Source organism: Parus major, chromosome 1A (genome assembly GCF_001522545.3).
Source record: "Parus major isolate Abel chromosome 1A, Parus_major1.1, whole genome shotgun sequence".
In the NCBI taxonomy this organism is placed as follows: domain Eukaryota; kingdom Metazoa; phylum Chordata; class Aves; order Passeriformes; family Paridae; genus Parus; species Parus major.
The window spans coordinates 66,916,347-66,934,758 of NC_031773.1; the positions used below are offsets into that span (position 1 = coordinate 66,916,347).

At 41.3% G+C, this 18,412-nt stretch overlaps 1 protein-coding gene across 5 annotated transcripts in view; it reads left to right on the forward strand.

Annotated features, from left to right (window-relative positions):
- Positions 1-18,412, forward strand: part of EPS8 (epidermal growth factor receptor pathway substrate 8) — a 130,109-nt gene that overhangs the window by 42,960 nt on the left and 68,737 nt on the right. Inside the window, exon 1 of one of the 5 annotated variants that reach the window (XM_033514238.1) lies at positions 12,936-12,959. The exons of the other annotated variants lie outside the window; for them this stretch is intronic. The gene's annotated coding sequence lies outside the window, so the exon portion shown is untranslated. Of the gene's footprint in view, positions 1-12,935; positions 12,960-18,412 lie in introns of those variants that run through there. 5 annotated transcript variants of the gene reach the window in all.

Sequence of the window (18,412 nt, forward strand, 5' to 3'; positions counted from 1 at the left end):
ATCTCCTGTATTTTTTAAAGCTACTTTTAATAAGACATATTAATTGATGTTATAGGTCCTGTAGATTATATCTCCTATATTTTTTAAAGCTATTTTTAATAAGACACACTAATTGATATTATATGTCCTATAGATTATATCTCCTGTATTTTTAAAAATTATTTTTAATACAATATATTTATGACACATCTCCTGTAGATCTCTGCAGATTTCCATTCCTTTTGCCAAGTTTTGTGGGGATTGAATAGGTGCAGTTGAAATGTTCTGGGGTTCTTTCTTGCAGATGGGACGTGGTAGTGATTTTAAGTGCTTGGTTTTCTTTGCAGTGTTTCAAAATACATTCAGTGAGGTTTGAATTGGAAAGAGTAACCCTGCAAGCAGCAGAAATTCTGCTAGAAATTCTCACTGTTTCTGTGCTGCCTGGTAAATTTAGATTTTTTTTTTTTTCCTCTCAAGTTACATGCTTTTAAAAATTACAATAAATAGGCAAGTATACCTTTGAAAAGTCCTTATCTCCTGTGGTATGACAGCACAATAAAATTGACCTTGGTCCTGAGAGCTTTGAAAAGACTGCAGTAAAAGTGTAGATGTTTACCCTGCAAAACTGCCTTCTCTGCTTTGAAATATTTAGTGATTTAGTGCTTTGTTGATAGTGAATTCATGATGCCTTCAGTTAAACCACTCTGAGTAGCCTTTCTTTCATTCTTTTCCCTTTTACGATGGTATCCACCCCTGTAAAATGCTAATGAAATTGGATAAGTGCTACCCAGAAACAAGGTAACCATTGACTTCATCAAGGAAAGAAATCTTGTTTAACGCCCTTGGAAAACTCAACAGGGAACGTCAGACAATGCTTTACTCACAAAGAGGATGACATCTCTTTGCTGATATGCAAAGTCGTTTGTCATTTAGGGAAGAGGTAAAGCAGCATCTCCAGTGTCAGTAATGCCTGGCTGTGTCTTAAAGCTGTTTTTTTTTGGAGGTGGAGGTTTGAAAGAATGTGTTATGAACTATGAAAAAATGTGCTGTTTGCTCTTTGAGGATTTTAATTATTTTAATTGGCATTTGTCAAAGTAGGTACTGAAGTTAGTGCAGGGTAGATCTTCTGGGATGATAAAAATATGATTATCACAACAGTCCTGGGCTTCATTACAAGTTATTTTACTGATACTGAACTACAAAGTTTATACACTTCTGTTTTAATTTGTTAATAAATTAGGGTCCAGGTTGACTTTATCTGTGAGCTAAATCTTAATCCCAAGGGTTTCCTTCCTAGATGTTAGGATTTTGCACCAGAAGTTATGAAGGGTGTTGATTCTACCTGCCTTCAGCATTTGGTTAAGGCTTAGGGGCAGTGTAGGCTTGCAAGCAGATGATGCATTAGAACAACTAAATTTTCTATTAAAGTAAAAAATACTTGGTTTAAATGCATCCTAGTTTGTTGCTTAATTTGGGTCTAATTTAGTTTTTTTTTGCTGGTGGATATATAATTTGTAATCAAGCTGAAATAGTTTTCAAATGGTGAAGAAACACTTGTTTTGAGTGCTGTTCTAAAATAAAACCATGTTCCCATGCTAATTTCACTCTGGATTGTCCTGACCATTACAAGAGGGATATGATGAGGGCAGACAAGCTTGTTCCTAATTTTAAGGGTTGGGAAAAAGAGTTATTGCAATGTGACTAAGCAAGAACCCATGGTGAATGTGGTTAAGGAAGAGAATGAGACGTGTCTCTCTTGGGACATTATTCTGTTTATGGAAGATAATCTCTTTTAGGGGTGATGAGTGCAAGTGCATCTGGGATATCTCCAAGGTGACTGGTTTAAAAGTCCTGAAGTGCTGCTGTATTTTTGTTTGAGCTGTACCCACGACATGTGAGATGCATTCTGTTCCAGCTCGGAGCAAATCCAGTATCAGTGGCACTTCCACAGGAACACACAGGGCATTTCTTCAGTCTGACAGACAATCCCATCTTTTCCTGTTGCTATAGCACAGTCCCTGGTTTGTGCTGCAGCCTTTAAGCAGGATTTATCAGGCAGTAGATCCTGAGGACAGCTGTGGGGTCGGGAGCAGGGAAGAGGAGCTCTGTGGAGGTGACGTGGAGCAGTGGCCCAGCAGGGATTGGGAAGGAGGGAGGAAGGATGCTGTGCCCTTTGGAAAGGAGCACACCATGACTCTGGATGAGGGTCAGGCTCTGTTCCAGCTCTGTTCCTGAGGACAGCTGTCCTTTCCAGCCTCTCCACAGCGGCCGTGGGTTCCTGCGCTCCCAGCAGGATGCACAGCCTCCACAGGGAGCTGGGAGGGAAAGAGGGAGGGAGGAATTCTCTGGCATGAAAAGAAAGGATACAAGCTGGATCCATCAGCTTGAAACTGGATCAAACTGGCTCTAAATAGCCTAAAACTTTTTATATATATATATATATATATAATTAAATTTCTAACATGGCCTAAAGAGTTCAAACTGGTCCAAGAGTTCAAACCAGCCAGTTCTGACTGGTTCAAACCAGTTCAATCCAGTTCAGAACAGTTCTGACTGGTTCCAACCTGTTCCAACTACTTCAGAACAGTTCAGATTACTTCCAACTGGTCCAGACCTGTTCCAACTGGTTCAAACAGCTTCCAGCCATTTCTGACTGGTTCAAACCATTTCTGGCCAGTTTAAACTGGATCCAACTGCTTCAAACCTGTTTTGACCAGTTCAACCTAGTTCTGACCAGTTTAAACTGGTTCTTACTGCTTCTGGGTGGTTCTGCCTCATTTTGACTGGTTCAAACCACTTCAAAATGTTTTAGATTTGTTCCAACCCATTCAAACTGGTTCAAGCTGGCTCTGGCAGGTTCCAAACCAGTTCATGCCAGTTCAGACTGTATCCAATGGGTATAAACTGGTTCAAACTGATTAATTCCATTATTCTGTATGTTCCATTTCCTACCTGGAGTGAATTGTTGGCCGCTTAAGCTGTCACAGTCAGGATGAGAGGAACAACCCCTGAGAACATTTGGAGCTGCCATGTTACTCACAGTCATGGCTGTGCTCTGATTATTCCAATATGAACATAATGCCATGCCTTTTACTAATCAAGGTCTAATAAAACAAAGATCAGAAAATTAAATTATTGTAGAGGATCCCATTCCAATTTTTTACATCTTTGATGTGGATACTTTTCATAAATAGAGCAAATGCTTCTAATTGTATTTTCTCAAGCAGTTCTGAAGAGGTCTGTCTCCTATTGCATCCTAAATTCCTAAAAATGACCTGCTTAAATTTTATTCAGGATCTCTGACTGTTATTAGAACTTTTTTACATATTAGAACCATATTTTACATATGTAGTTATTATTAAATCGTTTCAAACTGCATTAATTCTTGTTAAGAACCTTATGTTTCTACCTTAATCTTTACCTTTCTTTTTTTTTTCTCCTCCAACTAGAAATGGTTGGATTAAAGTGCTCATCCATCCTTTACTGAGCAATATGAATGGCCTGAGTCCAAGGTAACTTATGACACCTTGTTCATCCTGGATCTTGTTGTATTCCACCAACACAAACTCTTTCCAGAATGTATGGAACACTTTGATCTCGTGAATGGTGTAGACAAGATTATGGCTGGTTCCCCTATCTGTAACCAAGCTATCTCTGGCTCAGTCACTTTCATCATGAAAAAGTTGACAGCTTTGGTTGGTTTGCATTTTTAAAGTTCTTTTCCTGAGCAGAACTGTGAGGATTGTCTCATGCTGTGTATTCTTTTCTGCTTGCAGTGGAGGAAACATGGGGGTTAATTTGATAAAGCCACCCAGCATTGTTTCCTTCCTCACACAACTACATTGCCTGGGAGGGCAGCAAAAAAAGGGTGCCACAGGTTGGGAGAAAGCCATCCTCGAGTTTGGGCAAGAAGGAGAAGAAGGGGTTGGGTTCAGTGGCTGTTTGGGCAGTCCAGAGATGATGACTCTGTGTGCTCTGTGGTTGCTGTCCCAGGGCAGTGACTCACGGCTGGACACACCTGGATTGTCACCTCTCAGCTCTGGTCCTGCTGGGAGTGAGGAGAGGTGAGTGCTGGATCCCAGGGCCAGGATGTTTGATGGGACAAGGGAGGTGGGACAGAGGGATGCTCCTGACTACCCACTCCCCTTTTCCTAGGAGAGAAGGTGGCAGAGAGGGTAGGAAATTCCCACCAGCTGGAATCAGCCCGCTGGAAATTAGCAGAGACACACTGAATTCCAGCATTAATCCATTGCTTTGACTTCAGCACTTTTAATTGCGCTGTTTGGTTTTTCTTTTTTGGAAATACTTTTTTTTTTCCCAGGCCCTTTGACCAGTTTGGCTTCTCTTCTTTTGCTAGAATCATCCCTTGGATGTCAGTGTCCTGTTCTTTTGTGTTTCACCTTCAGAATTAATCATCTAATTGTGGAGAGGGCTGACCCCCGTGGCCTGTGTTTGACCAAATTGCTAAGAAATAACTGTGAATACTAATGATGCTAAATATTGAAATCCTTGCAGAAACAACTGCAAGTGTTTTCCCCTCCCATGTTCAGGCAGCCCCAGGAATGAGCAGTGTGATTCAACTTAAGTGGCTTTTTGCTCAAACTTCTTATACCCAAAACCTGGTTCAAACCACACTTTTAATGCCTCCTCCCTTTTATTTCACTGTCTACTTTTCCTGGGCTGTGTTGTTTTTTAATATTGATGTCACATTTAAAAAAATACTGCTGTAGAATGATTTCTTCAGGAGACCCATGGCTGGACAATATTATTAAAGTTTGAATTCTGAATTAAAAATTATACTGAAGTTTGGGGGTTTCATAGAAGAGGTGAAGTTGATAGCAGCAGGAAAATGTTTTAAAATTACAAATTTTGCTTTCTATTTAAGGTTACAATAAGTTATAGTGAGACTTAACCTGAAGTTTTTCTCAGAATTTGTTAAGTTGGCCTGAATGTCCTCCCAGTTTTTGGAGAGAAAACTGTTCTTAGTCTCCTTACCCTGATATTGTTACTTTTGATTTATTTTGCACAGTTCAGTATGTTTAATATTGATACTTTAATACTTTATTTTACATCATTTGTGCTAAATAGAGTGTAAACATCTTCTCATCACCTAAACTGTGAAATTGCAAGCATTGGGTGTGCATGAGAGGAATTTCAGAGTTTTTCTGTGTATTTTTAAAACTGAATTTGTGCTGTGCATACTGAGCCACATTAAAGGAATCCCTGGTGCAGCTTCCCTGGGTCTGAGTGCCTTATAATATGATTTCAGCTACAGTGGTGCACAGGCTCCAGCAGCCTGGTGAGCAGTGATGACTGCTTCAGATGCAGCACTGATGTCTGGCCTACTTTTGGATTTATTCTATCCCTTCTCTCCAGCCTCCCTCTCCTCCTGTGCTGAAAAAGACACTGTCAACCCCTCTGTATTTAAAAAAAAAATATTGTATGTATTTCTTTAGTGTAAAGGAATAATACTACTTAGAGTTCATCAGACTTTTTACAGTGTTTGTAATTATTTTTTTTTAAAAGAGAACTTTCATTCATTTTCGTTTGTGTGTTTATTTACTGTGCTCTGCTAAAGCTCTTGCTGAGCTTCCAAAGACAAGTTCTAAACATGAGCTAAGTGGATGCTTTCAAATAGCTGAATAATAATTGAGGACCTCAACATGTGGGAAAACTGGACTCTTTTCTCTTTTTTTTTTCTTTTTTTTTTTCCCCCCTCCTTCTTTCTGAAATTTTTTCCCCTTCTTGTTACCAGCCTTTGTGTGCTGGGCTTTACACTGATATTTGGCACTTGCATCAAACTCATCCAGTCTGAATTCCTTTCAATATGTGATTAAAGAAAGCAAAACAGAAAAGGCTCGATTTAAAAATGTCATCTCTTTGGGTTTTATTTTTCTTTTTCAGTCCCAAGGGATGCAAAGCCATGAAATGAGTCTCTGCATCTTCCCCAGGAGCCAGCACTCCCAGCTGGGGCCAGGCTGGACTCTTTCCTTCAGTATCCACAAACCCTCCCCTGTTGTCCTTCAATTTTTGAGTTTTACTCATAATTTGAGGTGATTGATGTGAGTGGAAACCACGTGAATGGAAGTGCAGGAATACAGCCATGAAGAAGAGCACTGAGGAGGTCTGACCTCTGTAGGAGTAGAATTGGGTAGACAGTTTATGAATAAATTTGTGACCTTTTATTTTTATTATTTATATAAAAATGTAGTGGTTTTCCAGGCACCCCTTCTCTTCTCAGGAAAAGTCAGGTGTGCAAATTTAAGTTGTGATGAAAGAGGCATGCAGAAACAAAACTGAAAGCACCCTTTCTCCTCCCATCCCTTTTTCCTTGTAGTTTTTTCCCCCCCTTTTGCTTGTAAAAGGAAACAGCAGGTCTGTCTTTGCTTCAGAAGGAGAGATCTTTCAGCACTGTATCAAAGTGCAGGGGGCTGTTAATCAATTACACATTTTCAGCTGGAAATAGAAAATCAGCCTGGTTATTCACTTCTGTGATCAGCCAAGGAGATAACTCTGAAAACTGCAAGGCACGGTTTTGTTCCCATTTTTATCTGAGTCAGGAGGGAGGGAAAAGCATTGTAAGTTGGTGACATTTTAAATGCACAGATGTGAATACTTTAGTAACCATCATGTCCCATAAATCCCAGACAACTGTCCAAACATCAGGGTTAGCCTAGAAAAAAATACTGCTATTTATTTTGCTACCTGAGTTGTTAGTATCTACTGAAATCTCTGTTTACAGCTGAGCTTAAATGTGGTTTAATTCTGTTTGTAGTAAAAAATGCTTGGAGAATCCAAAGCTATCACACTGCTTATGAATTAGAACACGCTGTTTTTAAAACTTTTTAAACAGAAATGCAAAATGAGAACATTGTGGCATTTCAGGAGGTGTGATAAATGGAGAAGCTGCTTATCCAGAGCCAAAGCTCCTTGAGAATCTGTTTGCAGTGGTGTGGGGTGAGGGTGCCTGTACAGATTCAGCAATCATTTCTCCAAAACAGCACACAGATTTACTAAAAGATTGTGTAGAGTAGCAAAAGGGCAAAGCTTCTGAAGGGTTTTCACAAACACAGAGCTCTTCAGAGCTTTGTGATTTCAGAAAACAACAATCAGCTGAGGATTGAGAATAAATGCAGGTGACAGAAGGACTTTCAAAAGTCCAGAGAGGTGGCATGGAAGGGATAATTAGTGCATGTGTAATGTCTTGCTTCATCCCCTGATTGCCCATGGCAAGAAGAAAAGGTGATGAGAAAAAGGTGATGGCAGAGGGAGCTGCTCAGGGGAGGGGTACAGAAGATACCAGGAGGTAGAAGGGATCATGAAGTGCTGATGTCCTTTGTGTTTTAACAAGCTGGATCAGGTGTGTGCTAGGTTTATCCAGCGATTTGATTTCTTGGTCTGTGTTTTCTGTGTAAGCTCTTTGTAACAAAATGTTTGACACCAATGCCCTCTGGCCAGCACCACCTGTGCAGTCAGAATCCATCTGATCCTGCAGTGTGTGGTATTTGTTTGCAGAGTTGAAGGGAGGTCCCTTTCCAAGGAGATTCTCCATCGTATTTGCCAAAACAATGTGTGTAGGCACAGGGGGAGAGCTCTCACCAGCACAGGCAGCAATACAGCAATGCCCAGGGGTTGTTGCTTTTAGGACTGAACCAAAAAAAGCTCTGTGTGTTGCTGTGTGGATGGACACAACCAACCATTTGGATGTGATCCAAATGAAGGCCAGGCACAAACACAAGAGCTAGTTGTACAGCAGCTTGGTAGGGCAGGTGAAAGAAATGCCAGCACTTCACAGGTTTTGCTCCTCAAGGCCTAACAAGGAAACAGTTCATAAATTTGAGGGAACATCTGCTGATAAACTCTGAAAGTTTGGGCCTGCCTTCCCCCTGGGTCGTAAGAGCTGTTACCTCTTGGTGTTTCCTTGTGAAACAAGAGAGCACAGGGTGCTTCTCTTGGGCTGTCAGGGGTACAAAAGCACATTTTCCTGAGACCAGCCTGCTGCTTGCAAAGTCTTGTGTGAGAGGAGTTAAAACATGGAGAGAAATAGTCTGTCTCCTGTGGTGGAAGATGTGCTACACTTCCTGACCGAGGAGGTGGAAAAGCAGCCAGATGTGAAATGTTTTGGAAGGGTGGGATGTGGCAGCCCAGACTAACAAAGCTGCAGTTGGTGTGAGGCCTCAGAGGAGCAGGGATAACCCCAAGCCTGCCTTGGGAGGGAGAGCCAGAAGTGGTTTTCTCACCTTGGAAATCGTAGAATAACGATATATTTTGCTTGCAAGGCAGTTTCTCACCAAAACGAAGATTTCTTTTTAAAGCAAGCACCACAATATGAAATGCATGGAAATAAGTTGCTATGACTGCTTCTGGTGTGCAAATGTTTGGAATATGTGCATGCAAATACTCCACAAAAAGCCAGAATTTCTCCCAGGCCTGTGATGGGATCAAGCAGCAGTCGTACCCCTGCCTCTCAGAGCCTTCCTCCCTTGGGGCACAGCCTCACCCTCACCTCCAACAGCTCAGGGACTCACTGGGGTAAAGAAAAACATAGCACTAGTGATAAATAAGTGCAGGAAGGTGAAGCAGTGGGAGAGGCTCTCCCTGTGCTCCCCAGAGCTACCTTGGCTTGCAGGTGAGCACTGGCAGGGTTTGGTCCTGGCCCAGAGACAGCTGCTGTGAGCCTCAGGCTGTGGAGCTCCTGAACTGACAGCTCTGCTGATGCTCACCTGATAACAGCTCAGCCTTTTATGCCTGGCTAACTTGAGCACTACTTAATTCCTGCAGAAGCTTGGCATAACTAAAAGGCTTGGCAGCTTGAGTTGTAAACCGCCAGGAATTCGAGAGAGGTTGATTTAGTTTATTTTATTGTGTGCCAGAAGCTCTATTTAAAGTGTCTGACCTCGAGATGCAACAAAAAAGAAAGTTCCTCTGATCTTCTTTGGCACCATTTTCAGACCCTTTCAATGAAAGGGAAATATTTTGTTGGTGTCTACCATCCTCTTAAATGTGAAATATGCAAGGAACGAAGAGCTCTGATTATCAGTAACAACATGAAACTTTCAGTGGGTTTGTTTCTGTTCCCTGACCTGAGTTCTGGACTTGTTCTTTCATGTCATGAAATGAAATGTCTCTGACATATCAACAGCACACATTACTGGCACAAATGGAGTGGTTTTAGTAATGCTTTTTTGGAAGAGACATCGCCTACTAATTCAGTCTCTATCTGTTCATTAAGGTGAGCAGTTTATTAACTGTTAGTTTTACTTTAATGCTTCATTGAGGCAGAACTTCTTAGCTAGAAGAGAAAAATACTGCTCAGCTTCTTTATAGGAATTTTCAGGATTGGTATAATGACTTTTGTGAGAACTTTGTGACAAAAAAAAAGCCAGTGTGACACGAAATAGCATCTCACATCATGCTTACTGAGATGCTAAGCAAGATTCAAGCACTTCCAGATGGAAATACAATGTATGCTGTGTTTGATTTAAGAGGAGTAGTTAGTTTTCAGGAGCTTCAAGTCAGATAATGGTAAAAAAATTGTGATGTATTTTTCTATGAGTCCTGGGCAGCTCTGAGAGCAGGTCTTTTCCTATCTGTTTTTTTCTTTCAGAAGCATCCTTATCTCTGTGACTTTGAAGTTCTAAAGGGCAGACACTATTACTGTTTATTTTAAGTACTGTGAAAATATGCTCCAAAATATTTCAGACCCTCACTTTCAAGCATATCTTTCCCAGTAGTTTCTAAAAGGTCTGCAAGTTTGAATGCTGAGAATTTGCTTGTTTTCTATCACTTACCAACCGTTCCTGTAAATTAAAATTTAGTCCTATTATGGTAGTATGATAAATTCAAATAGGTTTTCCTGGCCTATGTTCCTCCTTGAAATGATGAGCTGATGTTCATGAATATTTGAATATATTCATATATTGAATATATTGAATATTATGAATATGAAAAATATTTTTCTTTTATTTTATGGGCTATATCTGCAGCCTACACATGTGACATTGAATATTATCAGTGAAAACTGCTTGATAAATCTTTTACACTAAGTCACCGATTTTTTATTTTTATTTTTATTTTTTTGGTTTGATTTCATCACAGCATTCTACAAGGAGGAACTGCAGCTCTTGACTCTGTAAAGTGCCTGTTTAAAAGTAGTTTTATGAGGCAGAAATTTCTGTTTGGCTCCGAGTGAAGCATTTCTCGCAGACCCATCTCCCTTCCTGAGCTTTTTCGCACCATAAAGTTTGTGCAGAGTGCTCTGATGTTGTCTCTGTACCCCATTACCTGAGTGCTGCAGCAAGAAGTGTCCAGATAAATAATTGAGAATTAATGAAGAACTTAGCTTTTTATGGAAGACACTAGTATCCAGTTTGCTGCACAGCAATAGCCCTGATATCCTGTCTCAAACAAGCATGGAAGCAGTAGAGTTCATCTCACCAGTCAGCAGCAATCACTCCTCACTGCACACCACAGGCAGATCTGCTGAGTGCAAAGGTGCTGGTTTTATGTTGCTATTTATCAGACCAGAACTACTGACTTTACTATCAAAGCATTTACTTTATTTATTTTGGAGACTGGTACTCTTCCAGGAGAAAAGTAGAAACCTATTTGAGGAGAATCAGCGTGCGGGAAAAGTGCTTCAAGCCCGCTTTCAGAAGTTACTTCCTTTATTTCCTCCATTATTTCAGTATTTATCAGACAGCCTCAAAGAAACTTTCTGTTTAAGTCACCTTTATGCCAGCCTAGGGCTGTTGATGAGGTACCTGTGGTAAAATACCCATCAGCCTGCTTAGAAGTGAAGCAAGCTGGAGCACAAGACCAACAGAGGGTTTTCAGATACTTCAGCTGTTCCTAGCTTTGCTAATTTTATTTCCTTGCTAATTTTCTTGGCTTTATTTTTATCATTTATCCAGTGGCCAGAGGTACAAGAAGGCTGTTATAGCACTGCTGGCAAACACATGAGAAGATACAACTTAGCTGTAAACAGGCAGGGAGTTATGACAGAAAAAGGAAATAGAGGGAATTAATTACATTAGAGTAATATTTTGTCTGGAAGCTGTAAGAGATCTGGGATTTGAAGTTATTTGTTGAAAAGAGTAACTGCTACCAGTTTCTAAATATATATTTTAACATGAGGGTAGCTATTGGGGCAGGGGGAGGAGTAATGAGGGGAGCTGAGGTGGGCATGGCTTGATGCAGAGGTTTTCCTGGGGGTCTCCTGGGATTGCAGTGTCTGAGGCAACTATTCCTTTATTTAATGTATATTCTGTGGCTTCTAGCCCAGCTTCTCATTTTGAGACACCCCAGGTCTAGATGGCACATGTGCCATACAGTAAACTTTTGCTTAAAATTAATTTGAGACTGTTTCTTTTAATGGTAAAGCAGTCAATGTAAAGGTAAGGATATTAAGGATGTTGTCTGTTAAAAAACAAAAGAATGTTGAGACCTGACTGTGCAGAAGTTTCTAAGTCACCTCTCCAGGGTGTGGAGAAGCTGTCTGAATTCACTTCCATACTTGGACAATTATTGCCTCTTGGAGGACAGGAGACAAAAAGAGACTGGGAAAGGTAAAAAATGGAAATAAAGCAAATCTGAAGAGTGATGTGCAAAAGCTGGAAGTGGTTTGTGTCAGTGTGCAATATACAGGACAAAGCGAGGTGCATGTGAATGTAGAAGCAATCCCCCTCATCCCATTCCTTCCTTCTTTCCTTTTGTGGGTTGGTTGCTTTGTTTCTTTTTTGTTTCAGTGGTTTGATGTCTTTGAGGTTGTTCATGCTGTTGCTTCCTTGACTTGCAGGAAGGGATTGTTGGGGGGCCAGGGAGTCTCAAATAGCTCTTCTTGGAACTATTGCAACTTCCTTTAAGTTGCGAGACTTAAATGTTTTTAATTAAGTTGGCTTTGCCTTAAAAATGTGAATTTAGTACTTAAAAATCAAGCAGTGTTTTTAAAGACTCTTTTCTCATCTGCTCTGACCTCCTCCCACCACCAAGGTCACTCAGCTGTACTGCAGAGGAAGCGTGGAAGGAAAAATGTTTTCAGTTTGCCAGGAACCACTACAACCTCGAGGGATTTTGAGCAGTGGGTCATTTTAAGAACTGTGACTTGTTAAAGTACCTGGAATTTGTTCAGAACATTCTTGTTGTTGCTGTTGCTGGTAGAGAAGCAGTTACTCAGTTTTCCAGCCGGACACATCTTGTAACGCAGTCCACTTCCAGCACCACCATTTTCAGATGACCATTTTTAACCTTGTTAACTTCAGAGGGCTTGTTCCTGCACGTGGGAGCCATGACAAACTATATTGTAGGATGGTCAAACCCTTAAATAATGCACAGCCTGTTGCACTTGGCATAGCTCCTTCTTGTAGCCTTGGATGTGTGTGTCAAACCCAAAGAGACAAAACCAGACTCACTGGGGCACACTGAGGTGCGTATATATGAATTATGCTAATGCCAAGCAGTTATACCAATTCACAGCTTGCCAGATTGTCTGTGCTGGATGGGAAATGTTAATTCTCTGCCCTAGAGGATGGAGCTGGTTGTAATCAATCTCTCCCCACAGTGAGGCCTCGGTGAAGGGGAATGTATAAACAGCTGCGGCACGGCTGCTCTGCGAGCACGGATGTGTCCTCCTGCAGTGAGATCTCTGGGTCACCAGGTGTCCTGGTTTCAGCTGGGATAGAGCTCATTTTCCTCCTAGCAGCCAGGACAGAGCTGTGTTTTGGAGCTATAACGTTGATAACACCCTGATGTTTTGGCTGTTGCTAAGTAGTGCTCACCCTGAGTCAAGGACTTTGAGTGTCTCATGCTCTGCCAGCCAGGAGAGGCACCAGAAGCTGGGAGGGAGCTTGGCCAGCTGACCCAAGCTGGCCAAAGGGATATTCCAGACCATACAACGTCATGGCCAGGATATAAACTGGGGGGAGCTGGCTGGGAGGTGCCCATGGCTGTTTGGGGACAGGCTGAGCATCCGTCAGCAGTGGGTGAGCAATCGCATTGTGCGTGGTTTGTCTTTCTTGAGTTTTATTTCTTTGTCTCTTCTCATTACAAAAATGTTAATATTACTGCTATTATTACTATTATTAATAATAATTACTACTACTATTATTTGTTTCAGTTTTTGAACTGTTCTTATCTTTATGTTTTGTATATATATATATTATATATATGTTTTGCCTTTTTCTGGTTGTCCTCCCCATCCCACCAGGGGCAGGGAGGGAGGGAGCAGCTCTGTGGTACCTGGTTGTCATCCAGAACTAAACCCCAGGGACCATACAAACCATAGTAAATGGGTTTCAGGAACCTCTCCATGGGTTAGCCAGCTGAGCTGTTCTTCCATCCTCCAGAGAAATGCTCTGCTGCTTTCACCCACCCTGTCCTCTTGTACCTCTGGGTTCTGGCAGCTTCCTCTCCTTGACATTTTGCCCTCTCCTCACCCTGATTGTCTCAACAAAATGTTCTTAAAATGCTGCTGAGCTGCATTTGAGCCACAGGTTGGCAGCTGTGCTCCTGTCAAGACCTTTATGCGTGTTCTTGATCCCATTCAGATGTAACAGGACATAACCATGGGACCAAAATGGGAGAATTCATTTTACCTGTGGTCAGGAGCTGTTTGTTTCTGGTGTTTCTGGTGGCTTGAGAAGTCATTGTGATTGTTGTACGTGGTTATAGATTCTGTCTCGGCCCAACTTCCAAGTTAGTCTTGTTTGGATCAGATGACCTCTGGAGTTCACTCCCAACCTAACTTATTCTGCAATTTATACTGCTATTTAATCATAGTACAGATAAGGAGCAGATGGTGCAGTAAAAGAACTGGTGAGCATAGCTCAGGATTCAGAAACAAAAGGTGATTCATGGGCTAAAAAATAGAGAAGAGTCAAGTGTGTATCTCTCTTTTGCAACTCAACATATTTGCATAGGCTGGTATTCAAATATTTTCTGGTTTTGATAATCCACTATCTAATTGAGAGGTCACAGAGATAAAGGTCTGGCATATATGTTTTTTTATGAATGTTATTTAAAATTCTTAGTCCTAGCTCCTTAAAAGAGAGCTAGACATGAAATGTCTACTGAGGCTACACAAGTAGCAGGGGAATCAGCTTACAAAAGAAGGATTAACTTGTAGATTTTTCCACCTCTTGACAGGTTATTCACACACTTTTATTCATTTATACCCATTTGAAAACAGCTCAGCAGGGTGATCCCAGCTGCTCACCAAAATAAAACTTTCTACAACAATAGGTTTTATTAGTGATGCATTTGTATATATTAATTTTGCAGATGACTTGTTAACATTACTGAATCACTGAACTTTCATTCCTCATATAACTAAGCATTTGTTTTACTGCTGCAAGCATTCACATGAGTATAAACTGCTCAGCTATAATGATATGTGCCCTCCCAAAGTGTTTATTCTGTGGTTGGTGACTTGTGCTCCAATGTACTTTAACTCCCAGTGCATAGTGCAGCATTTTTTTCCTTGAAGTAGAAGAAGAATCATATGCTTTTGGAACAATAAATGGTCTTAAATAGTACCAACACCTGCTTGAAAGTCAGATCAGGAATTAATGCATGTTTTATATCATGTCACTTTCAATCTCAGTTACCTGAAGCTGCCTTTATTTCAGAAGGCAGGTACTCAAAATTCTGCTTTTTTGGCTTAATAACTGTACTGCAAGGTTACAGCTTTCCAAATCCCCTGGGTGGCTTTTTCCCAAGGATCATCCTTGCAAGTTATTGCAGCCACCATCAGCGCTGGGGGTTTGTGAGAGTGCTGGCCCCATGCCATGCCCCCTGTGTGCAGTGAGAGTTACCTGTAGGGCCAGGGTGGTTGCTGCAATGAAGATAGAAGTGTGGAGGTGCCTGGGATGACATCCAGTCCAAGCTGTAGAGTATAACCACCATTTTTTGGTTCCTGTGGCACAGAGGAACTTCCTTCTGCACTGCTGGGTGCACTGACACCTTTGGCCAAGACCTCTGCCAGTTCTGGGGATTGTTTTGTTGGAAGCTGTTTCCAGCCCATATTGCTGTGCCTGCTCCCAGGTGTGCTGCTTCTGAAACCCTTGTGTTTGCTTGGCTCATAGGGTGTGTGCTCTTCCTGTTCTTCCCTCCTCCTTGAGCAGATCTATTTACCCTCTGTCATGTTCTGCACTCATAAAGTCTGTCCCATAAGGTTGTTTAAGGGTGGATACCTCCTCTTACCTTATAGCTCTTATTCAGTGCTGCTGACTGCACCACAAAAATAGAAACCAGTAATTTCTGTTCGTTCTTGGTAATAAATGACCTTGGGACCTGGTCTCTGAGGGCCTAAACTGTAAATAATTAAACTTTACCTCTGTGAAACCCTCACTCAACCCAGGTTGCTTTTAGCTGTAATTTTATAACAGTTAACTTTTAATTTCTTTTCCAGACTCTGTGGTCATGGAGCATGGTCAAAAACCCCCCAAAAAGTTAAAAGTGATGCACACCTTTTATTTTTGTGCATATTATGAGATAATAAATGCTGTGCAGTCAAAAACCCAAAAGCTGATGTAACTGCAGAGCAGCCATGTGTTAATTCCAACTTGGCCTAGTAGTTCCAATCAGGAGCAGGTTCTCAAGCTCATTGATTCCCTGTTTATTTTTCAGGTTTATCAAACTATGAGCTTTGTTTGGGCTTTTGTTCTTGACTAGCCTGATATTGGCAATTGAGATTTTTGATTTTTTTTTTTTTTTACTTCATATCCAAATAAAAGAGAGTGTGAAGGAAACAGGGTAGGATGCAATTTTTCAATATTAGCCAATGAAATGGATGATTTTATATTTTTGTAAAGATTAAATACACTTTCTAAATTTTTTAATTTAATTTTTTTATTTATTTTAAATTTTGGTGATTAAAAAAGAGCCAATTGTCTCTCATGGTTTAGGTTTTTTTGCCAGGAAAGTCTAATTAATATTGTGGGCATTCTGATCTGTGAACAGCAATATTCAAATTAAAGTGTGAGATTTAGTCCTGTGAGCATAGTGTGGTGAAATAAATTATTGAATGAGGCATTTGGAAGTGAGTGTTAAAGATGACAAAAATATGTGTACTACTGCACACCCAAATACTGGTTTTTCTTCTGAGAATCAGCTAGGTGCATGGGAGAACCTTGATTTTCAGGACAGAGGATTTTTCAAAATTGGTATTTAAAGGAAGCTAATGGAAGCTGGGCTATTGGCTGCTCTGTGCTTTCCTCCCCCTGAAAATCTCTGAAACAAAGGAGAAAAAGGAAAACTAGCTTTCATTTGGAGAGGCTGGTCTGCATCTCATGATGCTCTTTTAGAGGTTTCTTTCCCTTCTAATCCATGCTGTTAGCTTATCTCATGGTTGGCTTGTGCTAGTTATCTGTGCTGAGTAACTTTTTCAGTGTCCAGACAGTTCCACACTCAATGCACTGTTGTGACTTTATCCCTTCCAGTCTTCTTCCAAACAGTTCTTCAAAGTCATTTCCATCTTCTGACAGGGTTCTGTTCCTCCTGCAAATCCTTTGGACTTCTTTTTCTGCTTGTGTAATTGGATTTTCTGTGTAGGCCCATTGATCCAAATACTTCTCATATTAGCAATCACTTTTCAAGTGTCTGTTTCCCATGTGCAGCAAGAAAGGGATTGAAATTCATCAGGGATCTAAAAGAAAAGGTGAGAATGAAAAATAAAGTGGAAGCAAGATTTGCTCCCATCTTTATTTGTGCATTTGTGAGAGAGCAACACAGCTGACTCGAGCTCTGTGGGATGGGGACAGTAGGCAAAATATATTGTGGAGGTACAGTGCCCTCTGGATAATTCAAAAATGCATAAAATAAATCATTATGCTGCTCACAATTTCCTTTGTTGCTCTGGTGGCCTGAAACGTATCCCAGACTCCTCAAGTTTTGTGCAATCTTTTTTTTCTTCTGTAAATCTGGGGCTGTGGATGCTTCCACCCTCTGCTGCTGTGCTGAGCTCCTGGGGGAGGGGGGATGTCCAAATTCCTTTTCTGAGTAACAAACCCTCTGGTGTTCAGGCCAACAGAGTGAGTCAGGAGTGAGAGAGATCTTCCACTCCTCGCCTCCACTCAGGTTTGGAAATCTCTGGAAAAGCATTTGTGGTCAGTCTGGCATTAGTTTTGATACTGCATGTGCATAGTCTTCTGCATCTTGTGTATTATCCTCCTGGATAATATCCCTCTGGAGTGCACTAAAACATGAGAAAGAGAGGAATGCTAGGAAAGAGCAACCTGCTGTTAGGGAAATGCAAATTACACGGCGCCACAGTTTACATATTTCCATTTCAGGAGCAATTCAAGAAGGTATCATCTCCATCACTAGAGAAGTTTCACTAATTTATGTCCTCAGGACAATCTGCAGGGGTTAAAGTCTTGTTTTTTAACCCTTGAAGGCAAGTGCCACCTGCTGCAGTCCTTTGTGTTAAGACTTCATTACTGGGAGCCAGGGTGCTATATATATATATATGCCCCAAATTTTGAAGGAGCACTGTCACTGCTGCTGGTTTCATGCTACCCAGGCACTTTGTCCCTCTTGTCACCCACCAGAGCTGTCTGATCACCATGCTGCAATGCCTCATCTGCTCACAGTTAAAAGGAAAAGGGATGTTTAGCATCTCTTGAGCTTCCAGACTGCGCCCTGAGCAAGAGAGGGACCACACTGCTGCTGGTGCAGGAGAGGAGGGAGCTGGTGGGGAAACCTGGGGAAGCAGCACCTGTGATTCTGATGTGAATCCAGTGCCAGGGAAAGGAAAGCCCTGAGCACAGTGAGAAGAAGCCATCTGCTAAGTAATGCTAAAATTTGGCAGGAGTGAACTCCACAGGAGCCCCAATGGATCTGGGCAGCAGGAAAAAGAATGTTGGGACATCTGTTGGGATTTCCCTGCTTGTAGGGTAATGGATCCCCTCCCTTAGTGAAATCTATATGGTTTTCTACTATGTTTCAAGCAGAAGCATTCAAATAATCTGGGAACTTTTAGAAAAGGAGCTATGCATGCCCTTCACTGGGGAAAGAGTCAATGGGGGCAGCAGGGCTTGACCTTTCAGAAACAAAAAGGGTGTTTGAGACTATTGACCACAAGTGCCCTTTCTGGAACCTAAAGCTGTGTGAGTTTTCTCCCCACCCTGAGATAATAAGCTCTCAGTGTATTCCAAATAAGCACGAGTTTTGGCAAGTGTCAAATCTGTCAGCTGTCTGTGGTTTAGCTGGGTGTGAGAATCCAGGTGTGAGGGCCCCTCACAAAGTTCCAGAGAAACTCCAGGGTGACAGGATTGCTGTGAAGGCATGACAGGAGGGGAAGTGCAGTGTTGTTGTACCCTCAGCACTGCATTTCTACTGGCAGAAGAAATCCTGTGTCTCACCTACTTTTTTTTTTTTTTATTTTTTTACTTTTTTGTTGTTTTTTTTTTTGTTTTGTTTGATAAAGATTTTCAAG